The sequence below is a fragment of the Phaethon lepturus genome, unplaced genomic scaffold, assembly GCF_000687285.1.
Source record: "Phaethon lepturus isolate BGI_N335 unplaced genomic scaffold, ASM68728v1 scaffold3332, whole genome shotgun sequence".
Taxonomy (NCBI): Eukaryota; Metazoa; Chordata; class Aves; order Phaethontiformes; family Phaethontidae; genus Phaethon; species Phaethon lepturus.
Window position 1 is genome coordinate 65,548 of NW_010525351.1, and position 11,164 is coordinate 76,711.

Genomic DNA, 11,164 nt, shown 5'->3' on the forward strand with positions numbered 1-11,164 from the left:
TTTTTCCAAAGACTCGCCTTCAAAATAGAATTGGATCAACCCTGGCTCACACATGCCACTTGGCATTTATCCTGACATTGGCTTGTAGCCCTAAGAAGTAAAAGAAGCTCGCAGTGAAGCTGACAAGGATAGCAGGTACTTGCAGCATCGTCCTTGGGCAGTAATGCTCCCAGGTATAACAAAATACCCGAGACAGTAATCTTTAACGAATACTCCAAAACTTTTTCTGGAGCAACACTCATTATGATACAGATTTATATGCTGTGGCAAGAGAAAACAGTTGGAGTCCTCAAAACTCACTGCTGGTACCAATTTGCCAACAGATAACAACTTATCTGTACACAGTCAAATGAGATCATCCACAACATGTGTCTCTATCATCTGTATATGGAACTTAAGACAACCCTCCTAAATCAGGGACTTGATAAGGTATGCAGTGAATACAATCCCTGTTCTTATTGCTGTCGTTAGAAGGGAATAAGATTCCTACTTCTGAATGTACATAAACACCAAATGTTCACCATATTCACCAAGATGCCTTTCAGCACCTTGCCATCTTTATGCCCAGCAACCTTCCCTGCAATTGCTTCTTCAAATACAGTAGCACAGTGATGTTTTCTGTTCTCTATTCTTAATTCCTAACATTTAACTTGCTTTTCTGACTGCTCCCGAGCTATGACTGACAACTTTGTGCAACTATCAAGTTACCCGAAAGTGTCATTCACGTGTGGTTACATACAACTTGGAGCCCACTGTTTTACAATGTTAAGTTAGGATTTCAACCCCACAGACACATAAACATGACTTGATTTCTATCAATACTGAATTTCACGAGTCTTTTTCCCAGCCAGTCTTGCAAGGTTTTCCCAGAACTTCTTATTCTCTGCCCTTGTCCTCGCTGCCCTACCATCAGCAAACTTTCCCAAGGTAAATGCTACTACAAGAATTGCATTACAATCAATTCCATCTCCTGTTTATTATCTTTCAACCAATTAGTTTCCCATACAATGGCCCTCCTCATAAGTCTACTGATTAGCCTAGAGTTATTATCCTTCAGGGAGGGTCTCTGTCACTTTTGGAAATCCACGACTCGGGAAGTCAAATCACCTTTTCCCATATGACTGTTAATCCTTTCAAAGATTCCCAATATACATTTGTAAGGCAGGATTTTTCTTTCCAAAAGCCACAGTAACTCTTCTTAAGTAGATTACATTTCCTCAGGTACCGACTAACTAGTTCGTGTTTTGTTTTTTTTTTTCTCGTAATGTCTGCTAGCTTTCAGTGTTTCCTAGACTCCCTCTGGAATCTCTGTAAAATGCTGGCTTCCCATTCATTGCCACCCAGTTCTCAGCTATCATGGCAGTTCAGAGTGAGAGGTTACATACCCCACTTAGCAATTCAGCTATTTCGGAACTCCTGGGCAAATACGGTCAGCAGCCTGCTACTGTTTGTTCTAAAACGTTGTTCCACATACTTTTTTTTTTAGCCACTTCAGGTCCTGAGAGATCTTTTGACGGTTTCCTCATGAAGAAAGTTGCCAACATTCTTACTTTATTCCAAACAGAACGGTTTAGTTTCTTCTACACAAATAATTAATTAAGCTTGCCTTTGATAGTCTTATCCTTTTTCATCAGTCGTTTCATAGTTGATCATTGTCTTACAACCACTCTTGGAGTATTTCTTGCTCCTATGTTTAAAAGAAGATTTAGTATTAATTTTTTCTAGATGTTACCTGAAACTCGTTTTTTTCGTTCATCTTTTTTCTTTTTTTTTTTTACACTATATCTGCCAGTTTATCATGCTATTTTCTTCATTTGAATACATCACCAGTTTTCTGAAGGACATCAATAGCCAGTTAGCCTCTTTAGCTTCTCCTTCCCTTTCTAAAAAGCTGTACAACTGGATGCTGTGTTCATGTTCCCCTTCATTAACTGTCCAACAACCTACCAAGATTTCTCCTGTCACTTTTTGTTTCTTTGTAAAGAGCTTTCTCATTTTTATCTTTTCACCTTTTGAAGATGACCTTATTCTTAAACCTTGTCCTCTCCTGTTTCCTGTCCCCTCTCCATGCCTATCCTTGATTCTCCATCTTTCTTCTAATTTCCCACATTTGTTTTCCAACTCCAAACTCATTTTCCTCCTTCTGTTATGCTTCCTCCAATTTCCTTTCTATTTTCAGGGATTCTTGGACACTTACATGGTGCATAAATGTCAGCTATGCAATTCCATTAAAATGGAAAAACAATTGAACATAACTTTATAAGGGCCACTAGACAGAAGCATTAAACTCCTTATTCATCTCAACTGGTGTAAATTCACATAAGAAAAAACAGGGCTCATGAATTCACGGCAGCCTCTCTAGGCTGAGTATCAAATGATCATCCACAGGAGAACATCCTTACACAAGGAAGTCAGAAAGATTTTCATTTTTAAGCCACAGAAGTGAGGGGACCGCTTACGAACTAGATGTAATGGAAGATACAGTGCATTTCATATCGAGCTTATCACAACAGACCTGACAAATGCTTTAACACTGTGAGAGAGCAGCTCTCCCCATCCTCCCTTAAAACATTAAAACAAATGTAGAGACAATGAACGAAAAAGGGGTCAAAGCTGGAGCCAGTTTATATTAAGACAGGGGCTGAATGGAAGACAGTATCTGCACGGACTGAAATACAGAAAAACGTGTGAGGTTGGCACACCAAATCCAGTATTTCATCAAATCGAGAAGCAACTCCAAGCTTATGGTCGCCTTTATGGATGGCAAGTAAACACACCGATGTAAATACCAAATCACAGCACAAGAGGGCAGCAGGCAACAGAGAAATGAAAAGAGACTGTCTCCCCATCCTGCCGGCCCCAGCTTTTAAAAAAAAAATTAGTATCACCAACCCTCAAAGGTAGGGAAACAATGTTCGAAAATGTAACTTCCGTAAAAAAAGACATAATGCTCCCATTTCCGTTAAAGAGTTAATGATCAAATATCATAAAGTTGACTTTTTCAACACAAACAGAGATATTTTAGGGTTCAGGGAACTCCTTAGGAGGAAAATTCAGTATTTACCTGACAAAGGCTCAAACTTAGGGAAACAGATCTGATCAGTCCTGAAGATAATTTCTTTTGATTAAGAGCATAATGTCTGCACAGACATTTAATTCCAATAGGTTAAAAACAGTGACAAGGAAGAATACTAGAAAAAAAAAAAAAAGAAAACATTGTGTTATGCATCAGGTGTTTGTAAGGCCTATCATGGTGTTTCAGGACCTCATAAATAATTCATCTCACCAGTATTATCATTATTCCCTATTTTACCAATAGGGAAATAAGTCAGGCACAAAGTAATTAGATGGCTTTCCCAAAGCTTTAGATGAACTCTGTATCAGAGGCAGAGAGTGAAGCAAAATGATGCTAATGAATCTCATCCAGCACCTTTACCAGACACGTATGAAGACACCTAGGTATGACACCCAGCACACACGCATCCATCCTCCTAACAGCTCACCTAGTATCTTGTGAATGCTTTTCACAAGGGCATGAGACAGCCTGTTCAGACAAGGTGCATTTGTTAATGCTAAAGACAATTTTAAATTCAGTATCTGTAAGTAAGCAAGCTGGAAGTTTCTACAATATTTTGCTCCCTCCCACACATACAAGCTTTCTTTTCAAGGCTGTTTAAGAAATGGAGTATATAAAGATCCCAGTGAATCAAGTTAACACAGCAAGAAACATCTGGCTTACTTGGTGGTATACTAAAAGCAGTGTCAAGAAAACTAAAGGCTCTTTGCCTGGGTTCTGTGAGCAAAGAACACACAGGAAACCCAAACACCCATCACAATTTACTCCAACATGCTCTGTAATAAGACTGAACATTTTTGCAACGTAGCGGGGTTGTTTTTAGTTGGGTTTTTTTTGACTAAGAGTTCATTTTGTGGAAAACTGGTACTTTTAAGGAAAAATATCTTGACATCAAATTCACTTAAACTGAAAATAGGCATAAACCTACCTACAAAGTTTTAAGAGAGTTTCTTGTTGATTGTGTCGTGTTCTTTTTTACAAGCACAGTTCAAATGCCATCCACTTCGTAATTTTTATTTCCTCTTCCAGTATTAATTTCTTTCCGAATCTTAATTTACTCCCTCATTCATTCTTTCACTCTCTTTTTCTTCTGTCCTCCTTCTTGCCTTTAGATAAAGCCAGATTAATGGCGTATGACATTCACCACTCGTTTGCATTAACACCATTCAGGACAAAGCACTGGCAAATCTTGCCCCACCTTATGTCACAGGTCCTGTAATACTTAAGACTAATGTAATAATTAAGGTAATTCCCAGTTGCCACTGCACTCCACTTTTATAAAAGGTTGAAAATGGCACGTTACCAAGCACATAAAACCTTTGCTGTTGGAATACCGAACAGCTAGGAAGAATCCGTATCACTGTTAGCTTCTCAGCTAAATAAGCCTGTTGATCACAAAATGGCAAAAGCCATTCAGATTTTGGAATCTACTGGTGAAAGCTCAGAAATGTCAATGCCACACTGTACCGTTAGGTGAAGTATCACTTGAAAACAAATGTACATATAAATCACAAATAACAACCAAAAAAATCTACAGGCTCTTTGCTAGCCCTGGAAGAATTTACACTTCCCTTCTAACAGTTTCTAACACAATTTCTTTCTGATAACAATTATGAGTTGCAGCACAAAGAAACAGCTAATTTTTGCAAGGAAACAGCTCGCCCAGAGTCAGCCCAGAGCTAGAAGATAAGGCAGGGAGCTGATGGGCAGGAAGAGGTGGGAGGGCTCAGTGGTTAGCAGCCCTCCCTTGGAGTCCTCACTCAATCTGTCCTCTGAAGGGGTTGGTGCTGCAGTGGCCACCCTTCCCATGGCACGGAGTGCTGCTGCTCTCCTGGCCGTGGAGCACTTGGCCCATTTCCAAAATACTAACCTAGTATCTGCAGCTGAATGATCGTTCCGAGCATCCCTTATCCACTTACTGCCTCCCTTCCTGGTGGACACATTTTATTTTCTTGAATTCTCAGTCTCTTCAGGTGCCCCATGTTCTGTTAGACAGCTGCTACGCTGTACTCCCCTTTATTTTTTTCAGTACCTTTATAGGAATATTTTTAGACAAATGTACATGATGAAGTTTTGTTTGGTGAGACTAGCTTCAGAAATTCTTGTTCCTTCCCCATCCTCATCCACTCTTTCAACTCACTCAGTCCCAACCCTTCACTGTTGTTTTAGCTGGGCAAGTATAATTGCAACTGCTCTTCAAAACTGAAATGATTCAGGTTAAAAACAGCCGGGGGGGTCCTTTTTTTTAAAAACCAATTCTTTCCATATTCTGGTTTACATGGCCCTACAAAGAGCTGAATAAATTTACCAGGTAACAACCTCACCTGGCAGTAAGGATTTTTTTATGGCACTGAAGAACAAAGTACTGGGTACCTACTGCCTCAAGCTCCTTTTCCACCTGTTTCACTGGGGCATGGCTGGCTTAAACCATTCCCACTTTTGTCCCCTACCAGCCCCCAACAGTTGCATTTTTTGGAGGGGTGGCGAGGAGGCAAGGAGGCAAGTTATATTTGGTCTGGGTCAGTTCTCTGATCTAGACACATACACTGCAACACTACATGAACTTGCACAACAACATGAACTAGCAGAACAGCAGAACCAGAGGATGGGAACAAGAATCAAGTACCAGGAGAAAGACAAGCCCAGTCAGCTCAAGGAGCTCTAACTGTGCCAAGATCACTGCCCCAGCCCAACACCCACAGCACCTACACCAGGTTCGGCTGCTCGCTGCAGCACTCAGCACAAACACAGGCAAGAGCCTCACCTGGATTTGTTAATGATTAACCAGTAATTGCCTTTAAAACATGTCCTCCTTAAGCATGAGTGTTCTGCATTGTAAGACCTTCCTTAAAAAGATATTGTACAAGGCAAACTCAGAAGTAGACTGGGCTGGGAATTTTTCAGTGAAATGTTTTTCACCGGCGGATAACAATTTGTTGAAACTGAAACTTTTCTTTGCAACTTTCACTGAAACAGTCTGATAAAACTTTAAAGAAAAACCATTTCTCAGGTCCAGGATGGAATCTCTGTTAAAAACAAGAGCATGTGTGTAAGAACAAAACAGATGGAAGGTTTCTGGGATGCGCATTCACCAGGGAAGCGACTGCTGGAGTTGGGGTTCGATCTCCACTCTGCTTGATTTGACTTCTGCATTTGGACACGCTCCACCAAGATGCCAGAGGAGGCGCCTACTCAAGAGGCTGTCGACTGCTGTGGATCAGTCTCTCTTTCTTGAGCATTTTTTTATGAAAATAGTTGAAAGTTTTCAACATCGTTTCAGTGTGACACAGGGGAAAAAAGGTCAAAAGTGAAAAAATGACACTTCTGTGAGATGGGGAAACATTTTATAGCTAGTTCTATCTGGTTCTCACAAGATTCATCTCAGTGTTTGAGACAATTCTGGCAAATTTCCCAGTCTAATACATATGTCTTATTTAGCCTTTAAGTAAAATTCAGTGGGCAGCACAGTGACAAAGGTCAGATGAAGAGCAGCAGAGATAAACAACAAACAGTAAATCCCTTTATGTAATACAAGAAACTGTAGGTTGAAAAGTCAATGGGAGAACAAAAATGGATAATCATCTCATTTAAAACGTCTCCCTCTATGAAAGTTTCTGTATGAGTACTGATCCATCAATAACCCATTTCACAATCAAAAGCACCCAAGGTGTTTTCCCAGCCCCCACAGATCTCCTTATTTTCCACCAAGACAAAGCACCAACACAACTAATTCACTTCAGTGAAATTGCTCTGTACCAACAGATATCAGCAGTCACATGACTTTGGATAAGTCACACTCAGTTTTTAAAGGAATGATGAGTTATGCTTTAAAATATATGATAAACATTTTAAACTCTGTAAGCTTAAGACAAATATGTAGCTCCATACATTTTGTAACATAATATTTTATAATTGTCATTGTATACTATGATTAAAATTATGATTCTTCCTGCTGCTCAATTTGAATGTTGCTTATATATATAAAAAATTATCCAGACACATGTGACCGGCTACCATCGCACAGTTCACATACATGCAGCACACAGGTGCCCTGATCCCATTAACCCTAGAGATGGAGAATTAAATTCACGTGACTGTGCCATATTTCACTTGCCAGAGACATACTCTTTTACTGCCTGCCCAACATGTAGTACTGGACTAGTTAGTGCGTCCCAAAGTGTCTCAAAGAACTACACTGTTAAATAAACAGAAAAAACCCACCAAAACAGTCAACATTATACAGTGAAAAATAAACTCCATGTTTAACATTAGATTGCTGAAGCTGTCAAGAGTTTTACTCATTGTATAGACAATGTCAGTTCAAACCCAGCGTTTTTCCTGCAAGCACTGTCACCAGGTCCACACATAGTCTACAAATGGTGTTACTGCTCTCTTAGTTTAATATTTAGTGCAAAAAGATTACATTCATATTTTCATAATTATTCCTAACAGATGTTTTTGAGCTCTCTCTCTAAACTCGCTGTCCGTGGATCTGAGTTTTTATAGGGATAAACTGAGGTACTGTTACAGGGAAATTTTTAGAACAGCACAGTGCTGACCCAGCTTCAGGTCTACACTCTGAATCCTAGTGCAACAGCAGCTGCAGAAACAGCAATGAGGTGCTTGATTTTTTGCATCCTTTTGACATAATTGAGTTTCTGCAGTTCCAAACTCCCCTCTTCACCACACCCAAGTTAGCAGACACAAGCACCCAACTAAAAATTGCTTATGTTGATGGGTTCTAGCACATGACCTTAAAAGGAGTCAGACAGTGATCAGATCTCAGACTTTTGATATCCACAATCATACCAGATGTGGCCCACTTTTTTATTATTATTTACACAGATTTAATAAATATTAGCTGCTTTCCAACATAACAAATATGAAACCAGCTTCCCTGTTACTCTCTACTTATCCCTTATTTTGCATTGTACGGCTTTTAATTCCTACCTTATCACGCAAGATTTAAATGGACAGAATAGGCCTCACTGGCAAAACAGAAGTACCACTGTCAACATCTCTCAAAAAAGCAAGCCTTTGTCACTGATGTTAGAAGTACAGCAAACTGGACAATTTCACCCGGCAAGAGAATGCTGCTCAGGCTTCCCATCGCAGCAACATTCGTTTCTGCCCCAGAAATTAACAGACACAGGAGGTGGCCCCAAGCAAGCCAAAGGAGACACTGGATGGAGATATGATGCTCCTGTCACCTCCTCGTTACCAGCGTGCCAAGGACTCAAGAGGGAGGCTCATGAAATAATCCAGTGGGATTGCCTTTGCTGTTTCCATTAATTGCATTCTCCATAGAGGCATCAACAAATACATGCTGACACCACTTTTGGTCTCAGCAGACTACAAGGGGAGGCTGGATAGCATGAGGGAGCCGTGCTGGCTGTGTACCTCCTGCCTTGGCAATTAAGGGAACAGCACCTCATCAGCATGATGGGGCATTCTGTTCCTTTGAGGTAGCAAGGGGAGAAGGACTGCTGTCCTGTCATAAATCTCCATTTTCTACATACATTATTTCCTATTGCCATAGTAAGCTCAAATAACAGACTCTCAAAAATTAGCAACATGATTTAGTCATTTCTACAAATAGTTAGTTCTCTGCTGGTAAGCCCATTTAATCTAATATTGTTAACTAAAGCCTCTGGGAAGAATATTCAAAAATGATCCATTTCATTATCTCTGGGAGTAACCAAGACATGGGTCTTGGATACTTTTATCAGCAAAAGGTCATATACAAAGACCTTGAACTCAGTAGAGGCAACAGAAAAAAATATTGTACGTCAACTGCTCCTTTGTAACCTCAGTAAAGGGAGGCTTACCTGATGGCAACTGCTCCTGTGCATGTCTCCAGCCTGACAACTGCAGCAGCAGCTTCTGGCCCAATGAAAGAAAGATAAAATGTCTCACTGCCTGAGGGCAGCTTGCTTCTGTCAACAGCCATGGTTGCAGCGTTCAGAACATACAAATTCTTAGGGGCAGGGGTTTCTTAGATTTTAGTAAATACAGACCGGCTTGACAGACTGGTATCCTGCCATAAATGCAGTGCATGTTTCTTGACTCCTGTAAGCCAATATGAAGCAAGGAAGAAAAAGTTTTATGACTTGGGATTTCAAGTTCCACAATTTCAAAACTTCCCTGCCTGGTACTACAATCTCATTATAATTCTAGCCTCAAGCAGCAATTATGTTTTATTCTGCCTTATCTGTATCACTATTGTTAAAAGTATAACCAGCCAATGAGCTGCTAAGACAGCTTTGCAGGACAAAGCTTAGCCTCTCAGCAGGGGATCAGAGCAAGGATAGGGGCATTCGGGAAGTGACCAGTGGTTAATGAAACATGCTGTATCCCACAATCTCAGGCACAAGTGCTACAAGTGTGCTGCACACTTGGCTTCGCAAGGACCCTTTGCTGACTTTCCAATTCAGCTAAAGCAGCCTCATGAAGTCTCAACGGCAGTCACCTTTACACTGCTCCTTTGAACTGCCCTCCTCACACCTGCTTCCTGGTGGTTCTTCTGCTTCCATTTACTTCTTCCACTCTCAGCAGCAGGCAACTTCCTCACGTTTCACTCTGTCTACCTCTCTCAAACCGTTTTCCAGACTACTGTCTCTCGCCTTCCAACCTCCTACAATATCCAGCACTTTAGCAAAAAAGAGAAAAGACCAGCAGATTCATGAGTTGGCAGGTGCATCACAGCGTAAGTACTGTAACGGTCTTGTAGCAGTCCGCAGTCTTATGCGTACCTCCTCCCATCTTTTGGAGATCTCAATATGTCAAAACCTGTTACACATAGCATGGAGAAGTCTACTGACTCTTGATACCAAATTGTTCCTCATCTGGGAGCACTGGAGCCAGTTCTTCTGTTTCTCTCTCCTGTATATTCACTTAAGAGAATATTAAAACATTACTGGCACAATATATTAGACAATGGAAATAAATACACAGTGGCCATTACTTCTTTCCCATGGGGCAGTCATGGGACATGATTATACAAGACCTGGGGCAATGTCAACCACCTTCACTGAAAGCAGAGGGATCTGACCTCAGTGAGAACTGCAGGTGCTCGGTGCCATAAGAGAACATAGAGTGTGACATCTATCCATATGCAGCAGCCAGATGAGTAGGCACCAGCAGATGGTGCCCCAGAACGGGTGCTGTATCATCTCCTGTGGTTTGCCGAGCACCACACACCAGCTTAACCTCAGCAGAAATGGCCTCCTCTGCACAGCTCTCTGCACAGTGCTCTTACTGTTTAGTGTCCCTGAAAGTCAGGAGCAGATAATTTCAGTTTCCATAATGATCAATTTCCAAAGTACCAATTCACTTAATTTAAAAAATACTTTTATTAAAAAAAAAAATCACAGGAAGAGCTTACAAACAGCAAAGCTCCTTTACAAGAAATCCTTCAGAGAATATGACTAATGTACCTGTACTTTTTAAATATAATAAAACATTGAGTCAAGGCCTACTCATTTTCTTACTCTGATTTTTTTCTTTCGTTGTTTTCTCTTTACAATCTTTCAATCATTTTCTGGATGGAAAAACACATCAGCTTAGTTTCTGAATACAAGTTAAAGTCCTTTCACTTCTACTTAGAATTCAGGATTCTCACAAGCACTGCAGTGCAAGAGGCCCCACACACTCCTTTGTCTCCAGCAGCAAGAGAAATGCTTTTCATTTTCAGTGCACTGCATGGTACATCTGGAGCTCTCCCAAATCCAGTGAGGTTGATCTTCCTGGGTTTTTGGGTTTTTGTTTTGTTTTTTTTTTCACTCTGCTTCTATTGATTTACAGAGAATATCCAGACATAGAGATTTAAATTGAATGTTTGGACCTTTGTGTGTATATATTGACATGAAAGTGACAAACTATTTTTCATGTCAGTCACTGCTTGTGTGTATGCAAAGGAATTGGCCTGTGAGCTCCTGATCACAGATACAATGACAGTTACCCAAAGTATATTTTGGTATATTTTAAAATGCTTAGCACTAGTACTCTCCACTTCAACATTTTAGGCATTCCATGTTATTGTGCAAACAATGAATTGCATGGAAAACGGAATACTAAAAGGATATTAAC